The following is a 26993-nucleotide window of genomic DNA, read 5'->3' as shown; positions in this document are numbered from 1 at the left end:
GTACTGAATCTCCAATTTACAGATGAGGAAACTGAGGCCTAGAGAAGTTAAGTAACTTACCCTAGGTCGCACAATAGGCAGGTGGAGGAGCTGACATTAGAACCCATTTCTTCCGACTCCCAGGACAGTGTTCTTTTCATTAAACCATACTGCTTCTCCAGAAAATGATTCCTATCCCATTAACTCAGTCTCAATGTCTGCCCATTTCCCTTCACATTACACAACAACTCCTTGCCATTGGCTCCAATGTTCTCCATGAGATAGCTCTCCAGGTCTCTTCACCAGAGACTCCACAGTTTTCATTCCTTACTCCTCTTAAACTCACCTAACTACACCTCACTCTTGACACTCCTGTTTCTGACCCCTTACTCAGAATGTTCCTCTGATCTGAGCCTATCCCTGACCCACCCCACTAAATTTACTAGACCACAGTTCTCCTCTTATTCCAAATCCTCCTAAAATCCCACCTCCTCCAGGAAGCCTTTAACTCACAACACTCTAGGCAAGTCAGCTCAACCCCACCCTTGTCTTATGATGTTGAGTAATCTCTGACCCATAGCGACGCCATAGACCCATCTCTCCCAGAGTGTTCCACCTCCATCTGCAATCATTCTGGTAGTGTATCCATGGTTTTCTTGGTAAAAATATGGAAGTGGTTTACCATTGCCTCCTTCCAAGCAGTAAGCTTGAGTCTCCACCCTCGACTCTCTCCCAAGCTACTGCTGCCCAGCACAGGGGAATTTTGACCTGTAGCAGATCACCTTTCACTCACTAGCCACTGGCCAAGCTAGGACTGGAATGGGTATGCCTCTGACGCTCTCCCATAGTCGAGACCGGTAGAGTACTAGAAACTCTTCAGGTGTGATCCTGCGAAGGATAACCCCATCATTAGCACATATATTTTATGGTCATCATCAATTTTGTATATGCATATTCTAGTGAATAGCCAATTATTCAGTACTCAACCTGACCTAGTTAGGCTTCTTATTATATCTTCGTTCTTCCTCCTGTTCCTTGTAAATAATTTTGTCTGTCTCCCCTAGTTTATTGTAAGGACCCTGATGGCAGGGAACATGTGTTTTGCTTCTGTTGTACTTTCCTAAACATTTTGTCTATTGCTTTGTATCAGATAGGTACTCAAATATGGTAATGGACTGATTCATTGCTAATCCTCAATCGGGAAGTATTTCTCTCTGTCTAGTTTGGTATTGTATAGTCTTGTGGTTACCACATGCTTCATACAGTGCTCTGTACACAGTAAGTGCTCAATAAATACCACTAGTTGATTGACAGTTGCTCAAAGCCCATTGGGCAATATTTCCTAGCTCTAGAAGGATCTGAACATCACTTTTCTTTGACTCTCAGAGGGCATGAGCCAAGTGGCCATGCAGTGAAACTCTCCTCACGAGCTCTCATTCCAAGCCAGCTCCATCCAATTTCTGCTTGGGACTTTGCAGCAGTTTTGCATTAGAATTATCATCCTCTTGGGGACAGTCTTAAATCAGTATAAGAAGCACCTCCTTTTACTCTGAAGTATGGCTCCCAAAGGAAGCAAGTCCCCAGGAGTGAGATCTAGGATCAAAATTAAGATTGTTAGGAGATAATGTTTCTTAGTGATGGGGAACAGAATGTAAATCAAAACAGTTGATTATGAGAGACCCGTGTGTTGCTTGGAAAAGGTAAAGTGTTCCCATCCCTTTCATCTCCCTACTTCTGCTCTTTATGAAGCTCAATAATGGGTTTTCTTGCCCCTAACCAAATTCTTTTCACTTTTTATGAAGCAGAAGAACATTTTTATTCTGTTTGCATTTCAGTTGAACATTAAAGTTGTGTGTTTTTTTATTGCTATTCAGTGCAAAACAAAAAGCTAAGGGCTGCAATCTGGAAAAGACAATAGAGAAATGGCTGGGAGGGAAGCAAGTAGAAACATTTCTCTGTCTTGTATTTATGCTCCGACTCTTCTTCAAGATTTTTATATGCAATAGAAGGCAAGACATTTATCACAAATGGCAGAAAATTGCTGCCCATTAATTTCAGACCCTCTTGGCTCCAATGGTTTAATCTATAAGAGCTGCTGCTGCCTGAGATTCTTAACAAAGTCAAGTACATGAGAATAGAGGCTATTTTCCTTATCTGAAAAATATATTTCAGTGCATGACCCAGTGAAACTTTGCCTAGAAAATCCACTTGTATCTCAAGTCAGCTTTTCTGTACTTGGACCACTTGGGTCAGGGCTTGAGCCAAGAGGAACCTGCAGGTGAGATAGAGAGAAGGTGGATTGAGAGCAGTTTAAGTTTTTTCCAAGTTGAGGGTCACTTAAAATGTTTGAAAGTACAGAGAAAGACTTACACTGAGTCTTTGTCTTCCACTGACAAAGGATCCCTGACAACAAAAACATCAGGAGACTCCAAACTGGGGCCCAAAAAAAGCCCCCCCAAAAAAGAAAAAAATGGACATTAATCTAGGTCTCCTTGTCAGGATGAAATAAGCACTGTAACATGAACATCTCAGACAGACCCTCCTTCCATCCTCTATTAACAGATCTATAGACAGAAGGAAACCAAATTGGAGGTTGGTCAGTCGGTTTTTCTGATTCCAAAACAAAACAACTTTTGCTAAACCTAATCTCTCCTTATTACCCCTCCTGAAAGGCACATCACCTCCAAGCCCACAGAGTCCTCTGTTATAGTGTCATGACTCTCTCCAACTCTATACTTCACCCCAGATTCTTTTACTTCCATTCCTCTCACTCACACAGCTGGATTATAAAGAGCATTAACTATGGGCTTCTCCAGGTCATAACCTCCTGGGTGCTTCTCCAATCCGCTTCTGTACAGGCCCCTCTCTGGTGGCAGCTGTGGGTGACTCCAAGCTGTGACATCGAGGTGATTTCTTGCAGCTGGTGTTCTTTCCAAAAAGCCATTAGTACTCCAGTCAGCAGGCTTACAGAGAAGTAACTCCTCATGGCACTGCCTGTTAATGAAGAGATGATGTTCCTCTAATGAGAACAGGACATGGGGCTTGGAGCCCACCATGGATGAATAATTACATTCTAATTAAATGCCTCCTTTTGTTTCCATTTATTTGTTCAGTATGAAATGTGACTAGAGTTTCCCCTAGGAAGGGTGGGGATTCCCCCCCTTTTTTTTTAAATATAGTCACATGACTTACGGGTGAGTTATTTCCCCAGTGTACAAAACAAGCCATTATATTTTAGCAGGATCAAATGACCTATGGAGAAAAAGTAAAACTGCTTTGCAACACCAGGTGTCCTGGACCAAAATAGCCCAAGTGGAAGCATGGCGGCCCCCAGAGACCAGCGTGAGCCAGACCCAGCAGGAAGAGTGACTGAAGGAGCAGGACAGTCCTTGTCTTAACAACAGGCTGTGAATCCTCATGGCCCCAAGAAGGGAAATGAGAGCATCTGGCTTCAGGGGAGGATATGCTTTTACAAAGACAGATGTCCTAGAAAGTTATGTATGTACTGAGAGGAAATGAACCCTGAAACACTTTAGATAAGGTTGTTAGCTGCAGGAGAGGAGTTGTCTTTTTTAATGGACTCCTCTGTGTCATCCCTAAATGCAATTCTTCCCTTTGGTTTCACATTTTTTTAAGTGAAATAGGAAGCCCGGTAATTGGCCTTGGTCAAGCCCCTTCCCCACTCTCCAACTGTCAAATGGAGGCAATAATAGTGTCCATGTGGTGAGAATTTGGGGTAGAGCAATTGCTAAGTGTTTAGAAAATGAAATGTGCATCATATCATCTTGACAAAAGGTATCTAATCATGGTTCTGCAACCTAATGTTTTTTGAGGCACCTGGAGTGTCTTAAAATGATTGAAAGCAGCTTAGGAATCTGCCCTATATGAACAACTTTTTATTAATTAGTATAGTAGGAAGACTAATCATTTTTTGTCCTGTTTCTATTTGTGGGACCAGAAAGTCTTTGTGGATAGTAGGGTCCTTTGAATGAAGAATGATTTAAACAATTTTCATTCTGAATAGAGGAGACTCCAGAAAATTATGACAGAACAGGGTGGTAACTTGGAAATGCTAATTTCACAGAAACCATTAATAGACCATTTGACACCATAAGCAGCTATTGAAGGAAAAAACACTGGATAAATCTAAACTATTAAAATCATAGGAAATTATATTACCTCAAAAGGTGAGCAATTTTCCTTTCCTTGTACAGATTTGAAAAAAAAACAAAAAAAAAAACAAAAAACACCACAAACCTTTTCAAAGCAGTGATCCAAATCTTCATCAGGCAGAAACTCATTTACTGTAAATGATCTGGGAGGTGACAGAGTGTACACAGGCAGGTAATTAGCAAAACAGCATCTGTAGAATGGAGGTGTGTGTTAGAGTCAACAGCTGTGAGTTCCCCTGGAATGCAGATTTTGCCTTCTGCAGAATCCTACATGAAAGCAAACTCACATGTAGTACTCCTAATAATAATGTTGGTATTTGTTAAGCACTTACTATGTGCAGAGCACTGTTCTAAGCACTGGGGTAGATACAGGGTAATCAGGTTGTCCCACATGAGGCTCACAGTCTTAATCCCCATTTTACAGATGAGGTAACTGAGGCACAGAGAAGTTAAGTGACTTGCCCACAGTCACACAGCTGACAAGTGACAGAGCTGGGATATGAACCCATGACCTCATACTCATGACCTTATACTCATGCCATTTGCAATACAGTACAGAGACAAGAGCCATCCCAAGGTGATTAATCAGATATTTTTATGCTTGCATTCTTATAATGTATTATTATTATGTATTATTTTCCCTATCCACATCTGTCTCTCCCCATAAGCTCCCTGTGGGCGAGGATGGTGTCTACCAACCCTGCTGTTTTGTACTCTCCCAAAGGCTTCATACAGTTCTCTGCACACAGTAAGTGCCCAATAAACAGCATTGATTGATTTCAACACCAGGGTCCTTTCTATCATTACTATTATGGCACAGGATACTGGATAGGGCATAGTCCTGTTCTATCCCATTCTACGGAGGTAACTATTTGGTGGAAAGAATACCGGACTGAGAGTCAGAAAACCTGGGTTCTAATCCCAGCTCCTCCATTTGCCCACTGTGTAGAGTTGGAGTCACAACTTCTCTGTTCCTCAGTTTCCTCAAACATAAAATGGGGATTCAATATCTGTACTCCCTCCTAGACTGTGAGCCCCATGTGGGACAGGAACTGTATTTGACCTAATTATCTTATATCTAGCCCATTGTTTAGAACAGGGCTTGGTTCATACTAGGTGCTTAGCAAATACATTTTTAAAAATCTTTATTATGCAGGTAGATACACATTGTAGAAAGAGTGGTTCCTAATTCTGCCATCATCTTCTAGGAAAAACATGTCATAAAAGCATGCATAATTGTCAGAATTCATTGCATCTGAAAAAATCCCTGGATACATTGCCATAGAGTAGAGCTACAGCCACATCTTTGATAAACGTGCACCTTGATTCTTCGGTATAACTATGAGGTAATTGCTAGTCTTTATTGATTTATTGTGCCCCTAAAAGGGTGCCATAATAAATAAATCTATTAGGAGTATTGATCCAACATGAGATTTTTCCATAATTCTCACTTAGTTTGCCTTTTTGTCAAATGAAAAATACTAGTGAATGGGGTTAACAGTGAACAATGGCCCCAGTGAAATTCCTATCCATTATTCATGAGGAAACTTGAATCCAAAAATGTCAATACTTTGCTTATATATTCTGATAAAAGTCTCTCAGACTTGCAGTTGTTTCCTCTTGAGATAACACATGTTTCTCAGGGCCCTTAATGAGATTGATATGCAATAAATAAGAAAATATTTTCAGAACTAAACTTAGATATTGGTACATCGATACATTTGGAAGGAAGATGTTCGGGTTAGTAGTAGCTTATATCTAAGGATGACCAGAAAGACTGTTGAAAGGATATCCAATTTGCCGACCCACTGAAAGTAAAAACTGGTTACTTGAGCTGAAGAGGACCTAGCCACTAATTCTTCAGAGATGCAGAGGATACAGAATGGTGAACTGTACACACATTACAGATTAATTCACAATACAAATAGCTAACATTTTGATTCATCTTTCTTCCAAGACACACAGGCTGCTTGAGATTCAAGAAAGATTTGCTAAAGTCCTAGTAAGGTGATGGGCACAGAGAATTTAAGTAATTTGCCCAAGGTCACATGGCAGACAAGTGGTAGAGGTGGGATTAGAACTCAAGTCCTTCTGACTCAACTTCTTGGTGCCTCAGTCACCTCATCTGCAAAATGGGGAGTAAGACTGTGAGCCTCATGTGGGACAACCTGATTACCCTGTATCCATCCCAGCGCTTAGAGCAGTGCTCGGCACATAGTAAGCACTTAACAAATACTAACATTATTATTATTACAAATGTTACATCACAAATTACTTATATGAATGCCTGTCTCCCCCTCTAGACTGTAAGCCTCTTACAGACAGGGGATGTGGCTGCTACTTCTGCCATACTGTACTCTCTCAAGCTCGTAGTAAGTGCTCTCAACATAGCAAGCACTCACTAAAAAGTGAAGCAGCGTGGCTTAGTGGAAAGACCACGGGCTTGGGAATCAGAGGTTGTGGGTTCTAATCCCTAGTCTGCCACTTGTCAGCTATATGACCCTGGGCAAGTCACCCAGCTTTTCCGTGCCTCAGTTACCACATCTGCAAAATGGGGATTAAGACTTGAGTCCCACATGGGACAACCTGATAACCTTGTATGTCTCCCAGTGCTTAGAACAATGCTTGGCACATAGTAAGCGCTTAAATACAATCATCATTATTAAAAACTACTGCTTGACCATTTGATTCACGTTCTCATGCTGCGTGACACTTCAGACAGCCCCTTGAGTATGCCCCTTCAAAGAACTTAGGTATCCGCTCACTCCAAATCCGTAGTGCCTATGCACATCTTGATTCTATTTATTGCTATTGTTCTTGTCTGTCTCCCCCGATTAGACTGTAAGCCCATCGAAGGGCAGGGACTGTCTCTATCTGTTACCGATTTGTACATTCCCAGCGCTTAGTACAGTGCTCTGCACATAGTAAGCGCTCAATAAATACTACTATTGAATGAATGAATGACTTCCCAAATCGAGCTCTATCTGCTAGACCACGCTATGGGGAAACATGGTTAAGTAGAAAAATTATCTGGGCAGCAGAGTGAAGTATGAACTGAAGTGAGGAGAAAGGAGGCAAGGAGGTCAACAAGGAGGCTGATACAGTATTAAGGCAGGAAAGCATAAATGCTTGGATTGACATGGTAAAGGTGTGCATGGAGAGGAAAGGTGGATTTTAGTGATCTTGTGAATATTAAACATACAGGATTTGGTATCAGACTGGGTATGTTGGTTAAATGAGAGCGATGAGTTGAGGACAATGCCAAGGTAATGGTCTTTTGAGATAAAGGATGGTGATGCTGTCTTCAGTGATGGGATAGTCAGGGGAGGACAGGGCTTATGCAGGAAGATAAGGGGTTCTGTTTTGGAAATGTTAAGTTTGAGGTGTCAGCAGAAGATCCAAGTAGAGATGTCCTGAAGGCAGGAGGAAATATAATACTGCAGAAAAGGAGAGAGAGATTAGGGCTGGAGATGTAGATTTGGGAATCATCCACATAAAGATGGTAGTTGAAGCCTTGGAAGCAAATGAGTTCTCCAAGTATAGATGGAGAAGAGAGGAGATGCAGAAATAAGGCTTGAGGGGCTCCCACAGTCAGGGAGGCAGTGGGAGGCAGAAGAGGAGCCGATGAAAGAGATTGAGAATTAGGGGGTCAGAGATATAGGAGGAGAACTAGGAGAGGACAGTGTCAGCCAAGCCAGTGTTGGATAATATTTCCAGAAGTGGAAACAGGTTGAGAAGAATTAGGATACCACAGAGGCTGTTGAATTTGGCAAGAAGGATATCTCTGACTACCTTTGAGAAGGCAGTTTCTGTGGAGTGAAGGGGGCAGAAGCCAGACTGGAGGCAGTCAAGGGGAGAACTGGAGAAGAGGAAGTGGAGGCAGCAGGTATAGACAACTCATTCAAGGAGTTTGGAGAGAAATGGTAAGAGGGAGGTGGGGAGATAGCTGAAGGGAGCTATGGGGTCAATGGAGGTTTTTTTTTCCCTTCAGTAGAGGAGACATGAACATCTTTTAAAGCAATGGAAAAGAAGACACTAGAGTGTAAATAAGTGAAGAAGTTAGTCAGGGAGGGAAGAAGGGAGGAGACAAATGCTTCAATAAGGTGTAAATGGGTGGGGTCAAAGGCACAAGTGGAGGGGGTGGATTTTGAGAGGAAGATCTCCTCTTGAGGAAGATAGGACAGTCCAAGAAGTGGCAGGAGGAAGGAGAAACTGGAGAGGAGCATGGGAGATTTTAGGGTGAAAACGCCTGACAGTTTGAATTTTCTCAATAAAGTCAACGGCGAAATCACTAAGGACAAGAGATGAGGGAGTCTGAATCAACCAGTGAGGGCAAATAGGTATGGAATTCAATTAGGGTAGAGAAAAATTGTTGCTGGGCAGAGGAGAGGGCAGCATTAAAACCAGCAAGGTGAACCTGAGGTCGGCCTGCTATCTGGATTCCCGCCAGCAGCGCCCTGCGGCTCATGCACAAGGAGGGAAGGAAGGAGACTGTGGAGGTGATGCAGGGCTGTGGGTCTGTGGTATGAGATCAGAGAAGGGATAGGGGAGCGAGTCAGAGTGCAGTCGAGATGATGGTTTTGAAGGTGTCAGTTTGGTTAAGCAAAGGTAGTTTGGATATGGGGACTGAATGGAGCATAATGACTTAAGAAAATTTGATGGGGCCAAAAGATTGGAGGACACTGTGGGGGTACAGGATAGATTTGTGGGGAGGGAATGTGGGGGAGAAAAGACTGGGGGAGAGGTTGTGGTCACATAGAGGGACTTCAGAGTTGGTGAGGGTAGAGTTGTACAGTGACTTAAGATAATGAGATCGAGTGTGTGTCCACATTGGTGAGTTGATGAGTTATTAGAATTTAGGGATGCTAGAAGGAACATGGTAACCATGAACTGGGACAAGGAGGGTAACCATTATACTTTTCCTTCAAACATTCCTTGGTGCCTCTGTCGAGACAGAACCCCAGAACAACATTATTTACGTTATATTCATATGTTAGAGACAGCGTCTTATGTGTGTGCTCTACAGAACCTAGCGCATCATAGATGTTTTAATTATTTACAGTTGTATTTGTCTTTAACCTATAATGATCCTCGTTATTACTATTGAGCGGTGAGTTGTGCCAAGAATTATTCATTGGGGATACATTTTAATTAGACAGGCGGAGAAAGTAGTTCTCTAACTCCAAAACACTGCTTTCTGCACCACAGGCCGCCGCTCAGAATGTCTAGTGCAGTGCTATATCTGGCCTTCCTCCTAAGTGTCTTAAGGGGTCTCAAGCTGTTGGACAACAAAAGATGGCCTCCAGAATCCATAGCTTCCTCAGGGCAACTCAGAAGGAAGTTGAAGGCTGATGTTGTTATGCTGAACACTTCCAAAATCCCTGGCCTCTAAGAACCACAGTTAAACTTATGGTTCACTATAGCATATGACAACAAAGATAGGAAAGGGGTATGTGCCATGACTTTAGATAGGTTTAAAATGTAAATGATTTGAGCACCTACATCTATGATAGGTTGTTCCTTTTCCATTTAAAACACTTCATATTAATATTGTCATAATACGTTGGCAAATGAAAAAAACCCTTACATTTCTCAACCAAAGGTGTCTAGAGTGGCACTGAGTGTCACAAACCTGAATTCAATACAGATAAAATGTATCAGCCCCTAATTGCCTCTGGCTTCTCCACACATGCTAAAAGTTAATGTCCCATAACGTCTCAACAGCCTGTTTCTAATAGCCGAAATCACTTTGCTCCCCGGGCCATGGAAGAAGGGACAAACCAAAGCCAACAGCTGCATACTGGAAAATCATTTCAGATTATTTGGAAGCGAAATTCATTTTATCCCATCATTAATCTGTGAAGTACTTCACTTTACAGATAAAGAAACAAAGGGCAAAGAAGCCACTCAAGGAAGTTGGGAAAAAAAAAAACAGGACAAATCCAAATCTACAGACTTCAGCAAACATGTCCAAAACCTCTAGGTTTATTGGAACATTAAAACCATTGGTTGGGTGGTTTATTGCTCATAGTACCCTTAATGGTTTATAAGGATGCCAGCCCCCTGGAAGACCAAGAGGAGCTGTGGAAGGATTCCCTAATTAGAAACCTCATGTAACATCCTAATGCCATACCCAATGCCCTGCTTTCCTACAACCCTCAGGTCTATCAGTGTCTGAATCAGTGGTATCCATTGAGAACTTACTGTGTGCAGAGCACCGTACTGTTTGGGAGAGTGCAATTCAACAGAGTTGGTAGACTCGTTCTCTGACCACGACAAGCTAAACAGTCTAGAGGGGGAGCCCAAATGAGGTGAGCTGTTCCGAAATATTTTTTCGTGTGCTCAGATTCAACTTCCTGTAGCTTAACTTTCTCATGAGATTATTAAAACAGCAGCAAGACTAGATTTTTGACTGTCTGTAGGCAGGGATCTTAAACACTAGGACACCAGCCATGGTGAACCCAAACAACCCAAACTCTGCCAGGACATGATTGCACAATTTTTGCTTCCTCTAACAAGAAGGTGCTGCAATAACAGGAACCCAGAAAAACACAACCTCCATCAAAGGGATTTACTGGGGTAGGTGGTCATAAGATGCTATAAAAGTTTGTGGAAGTGATTATAACTTAAGATGCTATAAAAGTTTGTGAAAGTGATTACAATATAAGGCAGTGCATGGAGCCACCTGGTGTGTATTACACATATTACAGTTTCTATTACTCTTTTACCATTCAATAATAATAATAATAATAATAATAATGTTGGTATTTGTTAAGCACTTACTATGTGCAGAGCACTATTCTAAGTGCTGGGGTAGATACAGGGTCATCAGGATGTCCCTCGTGAAGCTCACAGTCTTAATCCCCATTTTGCAGATGAGGTAACGGAGGCACAGAGAAGTGTAGTGACTTGCCCACAGTCACACAGCTGACAAGTGGCAGAGCTGGGATTCAAACCCATGACCTATGACTCCCAAGCCCGGGCTCTTTCCACTGAGCCACACTGTTTCTCTACCATTTACATGTTGAGGGTTCGTGTTTGCCTTGAATCTGGCTTGTAATACAGAACCTTATTTTGCTGGAGTGTCTTTTTTTAAAATGGTATTTCTAAGTGCTTACTATGTGCCAAGCACTCTACTAAGCTCTGGGTAGATACAAACTACTTCAGGTTGGAGCCACTCCACATCCCACATGGTATCACAGTCTTAATCCTCATTTTTCAGATGAGGTAACGGAGGCACAGAGAAGTTAAGTGACTTATCAAAAAAGTCACATGGGAGACAGGTGGTGGAGCCGAGATTAGAACCCTGGTCTCAGAGAAGCAGTGTGGCTTAGTGGAAGAGCACGGGCTTCGGAGTCAGAGATCGTGGGTTCTAATCCCAGCTCTGCCACTTATTAGCTGTGTGACTTTGGGCAAGTCACTTGACTTCTCTGTGCCTCAGTTACCTCATCTGTAAAATGGGGATTAAGATTGTAAACTCCATGGGGGACAACCTGATTACCTTGTATCTACCCTGGCGCTTAGAACAGTGCTTGGCACATAGTAAGCGCTTAATTACCATTATAATTATTATTCTGACTTCCAGGCCCATGCTAGGCCACACTGCTTCTCAGTGTCCTGAGAAAAGCATTTAGTGTGAGAGACCAGTGCATTTTTCTCTGAAATATTTCCTGACTCATCTCCCTTTCAGTGAACAGAAATGCATCAGCTCAAAATCTGAAGGTGCAGTGAACTTTTGAAAAGTAATGAAGCTAAAACACTAGCCCACTCCAAACTGCCAGAAGTAATGTGCAATATATAAACTCAGGGCTAGTCTGTCAACACATGAAGTCATGGCTTTAATTTCAAATGACTTCATTTCAGTAGTTAGAGCTATGACAAATGACAAGGCTCTTACCTCTAATTTCACCCCTGCCTGTCAGTTTCTTCAAGCAGAAAGAGAAGGCACCGTGTCTACCTGCTGTATTGTATTCTCCCAAGCACTTAGTACAGTCCTTTGCACACAGTAAGTGCTCAATAAATAACACTGATTGACTGGTTGTTCTCAGGAACCTGCACAGCATATAGAATGCCTCAACTAGTAGAATTCTAGGAAAATGCTCAGAATTTTTTTAACAGTATTTGTTAAGTGCTTATTATGTGCCAGGCATGGTACTAAGTGGTGGGATAGATACAAGCTAATCGAGTTGGACACAATTCGTGCTCCACATGGAGCTCAGTCATATTCCCCAATTTACAGCTGAGGTAACTGAGGCAGAGAAAAATAAAGTGACTTGCCCAAGGTCACACAGCAAAGTCGGGATTCATTCAGTCGTATTTATTGAGCACTTGAGTGCAGAGCACTGTACTAAGCACATAATTAGAACCCAGCTCCTCTGAGTCCCAGGTCCATGTTCTTTCCACTAGGCCACACTGCTTCTCAGTTTCAAATAAGTCACTATTATCACAATCTTTAAGAAGGAAGAAGGTACGACTGAAAGTCAAAAATGGAGAGCTCTCACTGCTCTCCATTGGTGGCATTACCCTAGCCAGAGTTCTCCAGTTACTGACAAGTGGATAACACTTCAACAATGCCTGCCCTAATCCGTTAATCAAAGGTATTTACTGATTCCTTAATATGTGCAGAATACTGTACTAAGAGCTTTGGAGAGGGCATTGACAATCCCCACCCACAAGGAGTTTACAGATTAAAACCTGAACAAGACTTCAGTCCTCAGAGTGGGGACAGACAACATGACTTTCACCGTGTGTCAGATGTGGAAACAAAGTCATTAATCAATCAGTGGTATTTATTGACTCTAACTGTGAGCAGAGAGTGGCCCTAAGCACTTGGAAAATTACTATACAGTAGAGTCGGTAGACATGATTCCTCTACTTTAGGAGCTTACATTCAAGAGGGGGAAGACTGACATTAAAGCCTTCTGCACACTGTTTGTACCTCATTCATTCCTTCAGTCGGATTTATTGAGTGCTTACTGTGTGCAGAGCACTATATTAAGCACTTGGGAAAGTACGATACAACAATAAATAGACACATTCCCTGGTCACAATGAGCTTACAGTCCAGAGAAACATTTGACACCACCACTAAAGTTGGACTTTGGAATCTACAGTAAAGATTTTGTTTTCCAGCTGTCCTGAGAACCAGAGGGTTCTGACTAGTCCAGTATGGTCAATAAGATTCCCAAAAAACTGTTTTATGGTGAGCTGAAATGGGCTGGCTGTGAGAGGTTGGCAAAAGGAATCCTTTAAACATACAATGAAGCAAAACTTTAAAATCTGATGTGGCCTATTAGGGGACAATCAGGAGACCACAGCAGATGACAAGTTAGAACAGTTTGACATAGAGTGACTATTCTGGAAAAGGGGCTTCAGGAAGACCTTGATACAAAATGGCACCAGACATTGAGCGTGACCAATGCTCCTGGGCAGCAAGGGGTGATCTTTACATGTCCTTGATTTGAAATTGTGAGACAAGGTCAGTTCCGCACTGGTCTTATCAGTCCCATGATCTCACTGATTTAAATCCCATCTCAGTAGCATCAGGGCAGCTGGAAATCTGCTAGGTGATTCTGGCCTTCTCATTTCTCAGCATTCCTCCCATAATCCACCCAAAATGTCACAGCTAAAATGATGCTTTATTCTGTCAGTTTTGCCAAAGTCATTTTTTCTTCAAAATCTTTGTCTGGATCCTCCGCCTTTCTTAACCTGGAGCAACCTCCAATTCTTCATTCACTGAGCATTCTCCTCCTCTTTCTCTAAATTCCTAATGAGATAGATTTCTTCTGCTCTGACTTCCAATGTTAAACTCCCCACTAATCACATCTCCTTACCTTGCCGTCTTTTCAGTTCAGCTCAGATACAGACAATGCTGGTTAAACAGCGGGCCCTGAAGGGGTAGGGTCCTTGTCTTTTGTGACTCATCAAATGCCGTGTTCACCTACAGCGATTTGTAAATAATAAATGATGATAATAGAGGAACTGCTTCTTGAGGGAAGTAGGGGGGAGAGGCACATATCCTTGGAAGAATAACTCCCTCCTCTCCTCCCCGACCCAAGCTTTGTTCTGCTCAGTATTAGAGTTCGGTGACATGTGTATGCGCTGCCATGAAAGAAAATTTCAATGGGGACATTTAACACTTAAATTTAGGATTCCAAAAATAAAATGGCATAATACCAGTTATTACGCTTGACCCTTTTGGTCAGGGATGGTTGGGAAATGTCTTCTGATTACTGTGGCAGTGGATGCAGTTCTCTATTTTTAAAATTCAGGATGTAGAGAGAGGAAAAAGCACATCACTTACAATTTCTGCTCCATTCCCTCTAATGGTTTGGCAGAATATGGAATTTTTCATCACTTTATTGTCCTAAAACTGCAGTGCAGTGTTGCTGTCCAATCAATTAACAACTAAGAGTAACGAAAGCCTTGATATTTTGTAATTTTTTTTCCAGTCAGCTCTCCAGAAATCTGGTGATGTGATGAAACAACACAGAATGCTGAGGAATATGGGCATCCTGAATGATTTCCTCAGATTCCCCTCCCCTCAAAAAATATCTGGTCTTCACTTGTTTAGATAGGGTTGTACTCTTCCTCCTTTCAGTATTTTCCCCCTTCCTATCTTATACATCCCACCTGTCTTTTCTTCTCTCTACCCTTCATTTTCCTCCTTTTCCCCTTTGGCCTTCCATCAGTGGTATTTCTTGCATGATTACTGTGTCCACTGTACTAAACATTTGGGAGAGTAGATAGACACTCCTAAAAGCACTTCTCCTCCAAGAAGTCTTCCTTGACTAAGCTGTAGTTACCCCTTGACCAGGTTTCCCCTACCTGCCCTGCCCTCTGCATCACCTAAGCACTTGACTGTGTGCCCTTTAAACACTTTGATACTCATCCTAGCCCCAAAACACTTAAGTACATATCTTTATACTCTCTTCTTCTCCCTGTCTCCCCCTCTAGCATGTAAGTTCCTTGTGAGCAGGGAACATGTTTCCTAAGACTATTGTATTGTACTCTCCCAAGTGCTTAAAACAGTGCTCTGAACACAGTAAGTGCTCAATAAATACTATTGATTGACTGACAGAGAATAGGAATCATTCCTGCTCACAGGGAACTTAAACTTAAATCAATCAATCCATTAGTCAATCAAGTAATCATATTTATTGAATGCTTTCTGGGTGAAAAGTACTGTACCATACACTTGGGAGAGTAAAATAGAGTTAGAAAATATGGTCAATGCCCCCAAGGAACTTAAAACCTAATGGAGGAAGACAGACACAAACTAATTTACAGAAATGAGGACAAGGGGAATGGAAAATAAGATTGATATGTGGGATGAGTACATGCTTAAATAATAATGCAGAAGAGCTATGAATGCATGAGTGTAGAGGTGGCATAAAACTGCTGAGGAGGGAGTTGGGAGGATATAACCAAGGGAGAAAAAAAATGAATTGGGAAAAGTTTCTTGAAGGGTGTGGTATTTCAGCAGAACTTTGAAAACCAACAGAGCTGTGGTCTGGTGAATTTAAAGGGTGTGGGATTCCAGGTAGGAGAAAGGACATGAGCCAGGAGTCAGAGACAGAAGAGATGAGAAAGAGATGTGGTGACAAAGGGAATGAGCAATTCAAGATGGCTGCAGTGGGAAAAGACAGTGGAGAGAGAGAGTTGAGTTGATAGAGTTGAAAGAGTGATCCAAAGTCAATGATCAGGAATTTCTGCTTCACATGGAGAGGGATTGGTGACCACTGGAGATTTTTGAGGAGTGAGGAGATGTGTAGTACATCATTTTAGAAAAATAATCCAGGCAGCAGGGTGAAGTCTGGCCTGGAAAGTGGGAAAACTGGAGACAGGGAGTCAAGTGAGAATGCATAGTGCCTGCCATATAGTAAGCACTTAAATACCACAGTAATAATAACGAATGAATCAAAGGTATTAAATCTGTCTTCCACTCTCTAGCTGATTCTGTTCTGTCATATTGTCCTCACTTTCCTCATTTTCCCTACTCACTGTACTTTTTGCCTACACCTCAATAATCCTCCTTTCCTTGGTCCTGTCATCTTTTGTCTTTCTTCTGATCTTGTAATTGCATTACAGCTTCGACTCACCAGCAAACGTTTCATTCTTCCATTCTGCTTGTCCCCCCTTGCCCTGTCTCACTTCCTGTCTTGTCTTTTTCACTCTGTCTTTGGCTCGGTTGATCTGTGTCTATATCTGTCTCTGTCACTCACTGTCTCTCTCTCTCTCACTCTCCTTTCTACCCTTCGTGGCTCTCTGTCCCTTCTACCTTTGCTGGGTACTTTATACTTTCTTACTCTGTCCCTTTCCCCACCCAGGTCCCCTTCAGAAACTCACGGGTTTTGCCTCAGAAGTTTCTGCTCTTTCAGTAACTGAACAATCACAGCAGAGGGAAAACATAACCAAACAGGTTGTCCTTCTCAGGCTTTCTTCCTGAGTTGTTGGACTTTCCATTTAGGAGCTTTTGACATGTCAGTGGCAGCAGTGTAGAAGTGGCAATCAGACCCCCTTCCCCTGTTTTTTTTGTCATGTGTACTGAAGGCCTTTAGCTGTGGGAATGACAGTGGCCTGAAGGGAGGAGAAAGCCAGGTGATTGGCTTTCTTTTCCAGCCTCAACATTAAGGATGAATCCATGAAGCCCATGAACTATGCATACCAGTGGGGATAATTTAGCAGATTTTAATCTGTCATGTGTGTGTGTACACATTTTATAAAACCAGTTGTAGCTAAGCATCCCTATCAATAAGCCAGTGGTATTTATTGCATGCTTACTGAGTGCCAAGCACTGTACTAAGCACTTTGGAGAGCACAGAAGCAGTACAAGACACATCCACTCCCCTTAAAGAGCTCTCAGTCTACTGGAGATCCCTAGCACCTTGGGGGAACAATATGGCATCGTGTCCCACATCAGACACCTAAAAAGAGTGTTGTTTTATTTCAAAAGAGAAAAATCTGAAATGCTGCTACTTTAAAATTTTCCCTTGGTCAATCCAGTCTGTGGATTTACAGCCCCTGAAACCATTTAAATAGATATACAGGGAACAAAATAAAGCCTGTTTTATGCAAAAGTTATTATCTAGTTAATGATGCCCTTCTTTCTAAAGAAACCTGTGATATTGTCTAAACTGACCATGGGGCACATTCCCCATTCTCATACTGTCCTTCCCCCTGTGAACACTTTTGGGTTGTAGTAGGTGCAATTATTATCATCAAATGCCATCGAGTGACTTGTGACAATTGTTACATTTTATAGTAGGTGCAGTAAAAGCAGGGAATTCATCTGTATTGACCCTAGGCAGGATTAATGTTTGACAAGCCCTTTGGGATGGGTCAGCAATTAGTCATAATTATTGAGCGCTTACTTTGTGCAGAGAACTGTACTAAACACTTGATATAACAATATAACAGAGTTGGTAGACACTTTCCCTGCCCACAGACTTACTTTAAATTTTACATATATGTACATAAGTGCTGTGGGTCTGGATGGAGGATGGGTGTGAATAAAAGGAGCAGATGAGAGTGATGCAGAAGGAAGTGGGAGAAAAGGAAATGAGGGCTTTGTCAGGGAAGGCCTCCTGAAGGAAATATGCCTTCAATTAAGGCTCTGAATGTGGGGAGAGTAATTGTCCGCCAGATATGAAGAGAGAGTGCGTTGCAGGCCAGAGGCAGGATGTAGGCGAGATAGCAGCAAGATAGAGGAAATAGAGGTACAGTGAGCAGGTTAGCATTAGAGGAGCAAAGTGTGTGGGCTGGGTTGTAGTAGGAGAGAGCATGGTGAGATAGGAGAAGCAAGGTGACTGAATGCTTTAAAGCCCATGGTAAGGAGTTTCTGTTTGATGCCAAGGTGAGGTGGTTGGAGCAATCAGTGAAGGCTCTTGAGGAGTGGGAAACATGGACTAAACTTTTCTGTAGAAAAAGGATCATGGTAGCAGAGTGAAGTTATGGACTGGCATTGAGAGACGCAGGAGGGAGGAAGGTCAGAGAGGAGGCTGATATAGCAATCAAGGCAGGATAGATTAAATGCTTGGATTAACACAGTAGCAGTTTGGAAGGAGAAGAAAGGATGGATTTTAGCAAGGTTGTGAAGGTTGAACCAACAGTCAACACTGTCGTAACGGTGAGAGAAAAGAGGAGCAATTGCACAAAGTGGAAGATCATCTAGCCCCATGAAATTTACCAGGATCACATTTAATTCAGTTAAAAATCTAATCAATTCCACATTTGGAAGCCAGGGATCCTCCAACAAGATTTCTTTTTTAAAATATGAAAAAAAGCCCATAAAAATGCAATGATACCAGGTGAGAAGGAATATTTCATTTAGTCCACCCAACCTCAAACTCCACACGAGGGGTGGGGGAAAGGGCAGACCACCACAAAACCTTCACATTTTTAGATTCATCTTTGCTCCAGTGACTGAAGTTGTTGGCTGATTCACAGTTTGTAATGAAATACTCCTTTTATGATCTATTAAATGGGGTTTGAGTCAACCAGATATTTGGACTCCTACTACAGGTTCAGTTGAGAGTTGCTGTCTAGGTGAATGGAGAGGGGAGAGGTTTCTTTGGAAAATCTAAAATAAGTAATCATGCTTGTAATGCCCTTCTTACAGTCACCCTGGAGTTGGGGTCAGAGTTCAGCTTGTCCACAGAAGTATTTTAGAGAGTGTGATAATACTGATCGACTCTGGCAGTTTCAAAAATATTTCTACCTCAAGTCATTTCTTTACAGGCATCAAAGCCCTGCTTCCTTGCATCTCAGAGCACAAGAACGGTCTTGAGATGAGGACGGATGACACTGAGATACCGAGGGAGTTACTGTCTGTCAATTTGCAGGAACGACAACCAACTCTTCTGGAGGCAGACGGGAGATTTGCTTCAAAGGCTCCTTCAGGGGGATTGTGGTAGAAAAGGCTGCCCTTCCTAGAGAAGGATGACCTTGGCCAGGCAGGGTCCCTAGGGCTGACTGAGCAGAAGTCGACTAAAAGTCCACAGCCACTGAGAGCAGACTTGAATATTCTCTTCAACTGCTCATTTTATCAGCTGTGCTAACTAATTAGGGAAATTGAAAGAAGATTTGCCAAGAGCATTTTCCCCACTCCCCATTAGCTCCTTTAATGAGACTGCATGGTTGCTTTATTGTTTAAAAAGCAGTGGCTTTCAAAGTATTTAACAGCGTGGGAAGGACTATTATTGTTTGTTTCTATTCTTTCAACCCTAATAGGGTGCAAAGATTTTATTGCAGCTTTCCAGCTCTTTTTCATCGTCAGAGAACTGTTTTCCACTGCACCCAACCTCTCCCTGCAGTTCATATGTTTGTGGCCTTGCTGCCGTTAGACTGTCCTTCCTGAAAATTCTTTTCAGGATGTGTCTTCTAGCATCTACCTGGCACTCAGCCACAATTCCCCACTATCCCCATGTGTTTATAGATTAAAAAGAGAAAATTAGAACACCCTGTCTGCTGGACAGAATAAACCCTGTTGGACCTTGACCAAAACTTCCAGGCTCATTAGGTGAATGATCTGCCCCAAACTAGCACTCAACTGCTTTGTCTTTCTTTGGTAATCACCCAAGAGACTGATTTTTTTTTCCTCAACCAGAAGCCCATTTTTGCATTGATAATTTGCATAGAAACTCAGTTGTAACATTATGGCAGGTAGCCACAACCCACTTGTTGAAGTAGTCTAATTTCATGTTCTGATAACTATTTGAAATTAGCACCTTGCTCCTTGTGGAGCGGGGACGTGTCTACCGACTCTGTTAACAGTTACAGTGCTCTACACACATTAAGCACTCAACAATTATGATTGATTGGTCTCTCCCAGGTACCAGTGTGGCCAGAAAATCCCAATCAGGGAGCATATAATAATAATGTTGGTATTTGTTAAGCGCTTACTATGTGAAGAGCACTGTTCTAAGCGCAGGGGAGATACAGGGTAATCAGGTTGTCCCACGTGAGGGTCACAGTTAATCCCCATTTTACAGATGAGGTAACTGAGGCACAGAGAAGTGAAGTGACTTCTGGCATCGGGACTCCAGGAAATAAGGAGGCCTAGATTCAGGCTCAGGGGACATGGAAAGGAGTAGGAAAAAACTTAAAACATATAACACTGAACTGGCCACAAGCAGTTCCATCCTCTAAATCCTTCCCCCATCTCCCAACAGAAGCAGCCCCTTTCTAAATGTGGAAGTTGGGTCTCAAGCCATAGTGATTTGTCTATGGCTGTCAAACTCCATCACTGGCTCTTTCTGTTAGCAGAGTTCCCAGATCAGATCTGAGTCTCAGGTGCCAGCTTTTCATTTTGAGTCTGCGGGCAAGATGTGGGGGTTGGAACGTAAGAAGGGGTAGCAAGCAGAACAGGGCTTGGGAAGTAGCATTGCCTAGTGGAAGGACTATGGGCTTAGGAGTCTGAGGGCCAGAGTTCTACTCCTAGTTCCGCCACTTGTCTGCTGAGTGATCTTGGACAAATCGCTTAACTTTTCTGAGCCTCAGTTACCTCATCTGTAAAATGAAGATTAAGACTGTAAGCCCTATGTGGGACATGGATTATGTCCAATTTGATTATCTTGAACCTACCCCAGAACTATCCTAGTGCCAGTTAAAAAAAAGGTTTTTTTCATGCCAGGTACATAGAAGCAGTTTAGCCTAGTGGAAAGAGCATGGGCCCAGGAGTCAAAAGACAGGTTCTAACCCCATTTCCACCACTTAACTGCCATGTGAGCTTAATAATCTTGGTATTTGTTAAGCACTTACTATGTGCAGAGCACTGTTCTAAGTGCTGGGGTAGATACAGGGCAATCAGGTTGTCCCACATGAGGCTCACAGTTAATCCCTATTTTACAGATGAGGTAATTGAAGCACAGAGAAGTTAAGTGACTTGCCCACAGTCACACAGCTGCCAAGTGGCAGAGCCAGGAGTCGAACCCATGACCTCTGACTCCGAAGCCCAGGCTCTTAAGCAAGTCACTTAACTTCTCTGTGCCTCAGTTTCCTCAACTGCAAAATGAGGATTCAACATCTGTTCTCTCCCCTATTTAGACTGTGAGTCCCCTCATGGAACCTGATTATCTTGTATCTCTTAGTACAGGGCCATTAGTACAAGCATTACTTGGCCCATAGTAAGCACTTTAACAACTACCTCAATTACCATTATTATTGTAGTAAGTACTTAAGTAGCATTAAAAAAAGGTGTTAGGTTGGTTTCAAGGAGCTAATAGGCTAGAAAAAAAGTTTTAATTCTTTTCAACTCTGCTCAAAAGCTCACAAATCATTTTAAAGACTGTGGGATGAAGGAGGCCTAATATCCAGCCTAAAAAGCTTGGTGGGTAAAAACAATGGCTCCACAGCTGGAAAAGCAGAGGGCCAATGGTCCTCATCTCCCCCATGGAGCTGACACCTATTACTAGTTCCAATGCCTTCTAGACTGTGAGCCCGTTGTTGGGCAGAGATTATCTATTTGTTGCTGAAATGTACTTTCCAAGTGCTTACTGCAGTGGTCTTCACACAGAAAGTGCTCAATAAATATAATTGAATGAATGAATGCCTGAGAAAAAGCCAGCGGTTAGTCAACTATATCAAGTTGGTTGTCATCTCTAATGATCAAGGGCAAGATTCTGGTGAAAGGGTCAGATATGTGAGTTTGGCACAACATAATCATTTTAGGAAATGAAGGTGAATCAGGTGAGTTTACTTTCTATAGAGGTTCAAGGCAAAGGGTCAGGATGTCTGGGAATCTTAGAGAATTTGATAAAGTGGATTTCCTTATGGTATGTATTGAGTGAGAAGCACTGCAATAATCGTGATATTTGTTAAGCACTTGCTAAATGCCAACCACTGTACTAAGCACTGGGGTGCATACATGATAATCTGGTTCCACATAAGGCTCACGGTCTAAGAGAACAGGTTTTGAATCTCCATGTTGAGGATGAGGTGACTGAGGCACAGAGAAGTAAAGTGACTTGCCCTAGGTCACACAACAGGTATTATAGCAAAGTCAGGATTAGAATTCAGGTCCTCTGACTTCCAGGCCTATGCTCTTCCACTAGGTCATGCTATTTTCCTGTACTTCATTGAAGTAAGTGCTGGAACGAGTACAGCAGAATCAGGAATCACAATCACTTCTTTCCAGGGTGTTATAATCTCTCTCACCAGTTCCTTGTAGCTATATATTTTATAAACATATACATCATATTATCTGAAATAAATAGAAAGGTGATGCTCCAGATGGTAAGACCCTTTCCATATGGCAAGATAAAAGTTCCCCAGGCATGGTCTTCTGATGAATCAGGTTTGAATTTGGTGAGGCCAGCAGTGCTTAGGGCCTTAAGTACACATCTAATTTATTTATTCATATTTATACCCATCTCCCTCTCTAGACTCTAAGCTCCTTGTGGATAAAGAATGTGTCTGCCAGCTCTGTGCTACTGTACTTTCCCAAGTGCTTAAAACAGTGCTTTGCACACAGTAATCACTCAAATACAACTGAGTGATTGACTACAGGTCAGATGGATCGTTTCCTCTGCCCCAAGGCATCCCTCCGCTAGGAAGCTGGGTCCTGATTAGAACCTTTTCCTAGAGCAGAGGGGCCTATAAGGAGACAGAAGGAGGATACCAAGGGTCATTTCCAGGCCTCTGATTAGTCAGCCTATAGTTGGAGTCAGAGGTGGTGGGTCAGAGGTGTGACTTTGGACAAATCACTTGACTTCTCTGTGCCTCAGTTACCTCACCTGTAAAATGGGGATTTCAACTGTGAACCCCACATGGATCAACCTATCTTGTATCTACACCAGCACTTAGAACAGTGCTTGGCACATATTAAGCACTTAATATCATTATTATTATTTAATGACTGTGGAGTAAGTTGATTTCAATTTTTGGAGCCATTAACAGAATTGGTTCTCATTTTTGTTGATGCTTCCCTCAAAAAAAAATGAGTATAAATCTATATTCATTCATTCAATTGTATTTATTGAGCACTTATTGTGTACAGAGCACTGTACTAAGTGCTTGGGGGGAGCACATTATACCAGTAAACAGACACATGCCCTGCCCTTAACAAGCTTACATTCTAGATGGGGAAACAGACATTAATATAAATCACAGATATATACATTAATGCTCTGGGGCTGGGAAGCAGGCTGAATAAAGGGAGCAACCCAGGGTGATGGAAAAAGGAGTAGGGGAAGAGGAAAGGAGGGTTTAGTCAGGGAAGGCCTCTGGGAGGAGATGTGCCTTCGATAAGGCTTTGAAGGGGGAGAGAGTAATTGTCGGATTTGAGGAGGGAGGGCATTCCAGGCTACAGGCAATACGTGGGCAAGAGGTTGGCAGCAAGATAGACAATATCAAGATACAGTGAGTAGGTTGACATTAGAGGAGCGAAGTATGCGGGCTGGGTTGTAGTAGGGAAGTAGCATTGTGAGATAGGAGGGAGAAAGATGTTTGAATGCTTTAAAGTCAATGGCGAGGAGCTTTTGTTTGATGCAGAGGTGGATGGGCAACCTTTGGAGTTTCTTGAGGAGTGGGGAAACATGGCTTAAACGTTTGTGTAGAAAAATGATCTGGGCAGCAGAGTGAAGTACAAACTGGAGTGGGGAGAGAGAGGAGGCAGGGAGTTCGGCAAGGAGTCTAATACAGTAATCAAGGCAGAATAAGATAAGTAATCGTATTAATGTGGGAGCACTTTGGATGGAGAGAAAAGGTAGATGTTAGTGAAGGTGGAACCTTCTCACTGTGCCTCGATCTCACCTATCTTGCCATCGACCCCTTGCCCACTTCTTGCCTTTGGCCTGGAACACCCGCCCTCCTCAAATCCTCCAGTCTTAAGCCCCCCTTTCCTCTTCTCACACTCCCTTCTGCATCATGCTGACTTGTTCCCTTTGTTCTCCCCCCTTCCCAGCCCCACAGCACTTATGTACATACTTGTAATTTATTTATATTAATATTATAATTTATATAATATTAATTTATATCTTCCCCCCAGAAAAAAACTGTAAGCTCATTTGGGGCAGGGAATGTCTGTTTATTGTTGGATTGTACTGTCTCGAGACCTTAGTACAGTGCTCTGCACACAATAAGTACTCAAATAGGATTGAATGAATAAATAAATGGAACCAACAGAATTTAGTGATAGATTGAATTTGTGGGTTGAATGAGAGTGAGACGTCAAGGATAACCCAAGGTTATGGGCTTGTGAGACAGGGAGGATGGTGGTGGTCTATAAGACCCAAGAGGGTACACCTTTGATATTATTTCCAATGAGTGTTTAAACTGAGAAGCAGCATGGCTCAGTGGAAAGAGCACGGGCTTAGGAGTCAGAGGTCATGAGTTTGAATCCCAGCTCTGCCACTTGAAGCTGTGTGACTGTAGGCGAGTCACTTAACTTCTCTGTGCCTCAGTTACCTCATCTGTCAAATGGGGATTAACTGTGAGCCTCATGTGGGACAACCTGATTACCCTGTATCTACCCCAGCGCTTAGAACAGTGCTCTGCACATAGTAAGCGCTTAACAAATACCAACATTATTATTATTATTAAATTGATTTCCTGGGAGATTTCTCCAGCTCAACTAGACCTGCCTAGTTGGGTGAAGAACCCGAAGCTGGTAACTAGAGAGGCTTTCCAGGATCAAGGACTTGCTGAGGAATGGGAAGCAGAGGGAGTGTGGATGGAACAGAGTTCTTCAGCATGGGCTGGAGAGAGAAAAACTGGGATGGTCCTCTCTTTCCATAAAGATGAGTAAAACAAATGGGATTTGATGAGCACAAAAAGCAATAAAACAAATCCTCTACAGTTAAAGTTGGTTAGTAAGTATTAACACAACAACTTTCTTTTGTGAAACTGTCAACAGCTCAATCAGTGATGTTATTTCCATCCAAAACAAAAGAGCCATCTGATGACTAGAGGGCATTGGTCTCCTGGATATATCAGCATGGGCCCTCCCACCGACACTTAATTCACTTAAGAAAAGATTTGTATAAGCCAGTTACTGAACTTTCAGAGAGCTCATAAATTCAGCAAGAATCTAAACTCCTCAGAGGCTTCTATTTTTACCAAAGGTAGAACTGGAGAATTTTCAAATGAATTAGACATGAGATTGATCTTTTATATAAAAGAGGGAGAAAGAAGAATATTAATACAGTTAAAAAAGTTATCCCAATAGGAAAGTTAACAATTTTCTGCTTCACTTCCCTTAATGGTAAAACCAAAGAAACACCTCCTTCCCAGCTCTCTGGGGTGCTGTAACAATGAAAAGCGTAGTGGTCTTGTTTGCTTAGGGCCAGAGGAATTGTGCAGAGGATTTTTCATGAGGAAAACTCTTCATGTGACCTGAACTTGATTTAGGCAACTCTAACACTCTAACTCTGTTGTACTGTACTCTGCCAAGCACTCAATACAGTGGTCTGCAGATGGTAAGGGTTCAATAAATGTAATTGATTGATTGAACCTTTTGGGCTTTTTGACTCATACTGTTTGTGAAATGGCTTTGAAAGAGGCACAGGGCCTGGAATAAGCAGGTTAACCACCCTGCTTCCTGTGCACTTCCAATGAATAAAGGAGGTAGGGACTCTGGCCATGACTCAAGTGAAAGTTATACAACAGCCTGGTAATCATGGCTTAAAATAGATTCCCAGGCAGATAATGGCCAAAGCCAATGTTTAATCAAAATTAAAGTAGGAAAAAATTCAGAGTCAAATGGAAATTTAAAACCACACAGATTTAAAGATGTACATCGTATGCCCAAACCACATATGCACTTCACTCTAAGGCTTCTGAATCATACATCCCAAAAGGGCAATCTTTATGATAGGGGCCTATTTTATCAAAGAGAAAACTCACCACACATCAGTAGAAACCAAGGGAAGATTTATTCCTGGGAGAACCAAGCAAGCAATGGTAGAAAGCAGGCAGCACAGAGGGAAGTGGTTTCTAAGTAATTACTTAAAAAAACTTAGCTCCACCCCACCTCCACCTGAGGAGTGGATGAAAATTGTCACACCCGGCAGTGATGGCAAACTCCTCCCAGGAAGCTATAATTACCTCCGGAAGTTATAGGCACCCAATTTCTTTGCTTCCTAAAACATATAACTTTTTCTTTCCTTTACTGAATTCCTTTGCCACACTTGAGTAGAAAGTTTGAATAATAACAAAGTAACAAAAAATGTGGTGTTTGTTAAGCAATTACTATCATTATTAGACTCTCTTAAGTGCTTATTATGTGCAGAGTTCTATACTAAGCACTTGGGAGACTACAGTACAACAGAGTTGGTAGACATGTTCCCTGCCCACAATGAGCTTACAGTCTAGAGGGGGAGACAGAAATTAATATAAAGAAATAATTTATAATACAATTTATAGATGGGAACATAAGTGCTATGGGGTTGAAGGTGGGGCAATATCAAATGTCAGGCACTGAACTAAACATTGGGATAGATACAAGATAATCCCTAACACATGGGGGTCATTGTCTAAGGGAAAGGGCCAGTGGGTATTTAATCCCGATTTTACAGATGAGGAAACTGAGACCCGGAGAAGTTAAATGACTTGACCAAGGTTTCACAGATGGCAAGTGGCAAACCTGGTATTAGAACCCAGTTCTTCCAACTTCCAGGCCCATGCTCTTTCCACTAGGTCATGCTGTTTCCATAACTGTGACTCAGCTGTAAAACAAAGATCAATCCGATAGTTTTGAGTAGGGCCTCAAGCATGTAGGATGCAAATTTCTGAAACTGTGTACCTCTAGCCTAGCCCCAGTCACCTTTTGGGAGTCCTCACAACAGGATGTCTGATGTCCCTCTATGTGACCCTCTGTCTGTACCCTCAGGTACCCTCAGGAGGG

The 26993-nt window shown here is 42.3% G+C and overlaps 1 long non-coding RNA gene across 1 annotated transcript; it reads right to left on the bottom strand.

Annotated features, from left to right (window-relative positions):
• Positions 1-1821: 1821 nt before the first annotated feature.
• On the bottom strand, positions 1822-26066 carry LOC114813310. Its single transcript, XR_003761030.2, has 3 exons — positions 25994-26066; positions 4237-4342; positions 1822-2973 (listed from the first exon to the last, which is right to left on the bottom strand). It is a non-coding gene; the product is annotated as an uncharacterized LOC114813310 (long non-coding RNA).
• Between the last annotated feature and the right edge of the window lie 927 nt (positions 26067-26993).

This window comes from Ornithorhynchus anatinus, chromosome 7 (genome assembly GCF_004115215.2).
Source record: "Ornithorhynchus anatinus isolate Pmale09 chromosome 7, mOrnAna1.pri.v4, whole genome shotgun sequence".
NCBI classification, from domain to species: domain Eukaryota; kingdom Metazoa; phylum Chordata; class Mammalia; order Monotremata; family Ornithorhynchidae; genus Ornithorhynchus; species Ornithorhynchus anatinus.
This window is presented reverse-complemented; position numbering and strand designations above follow the sequence as displayed.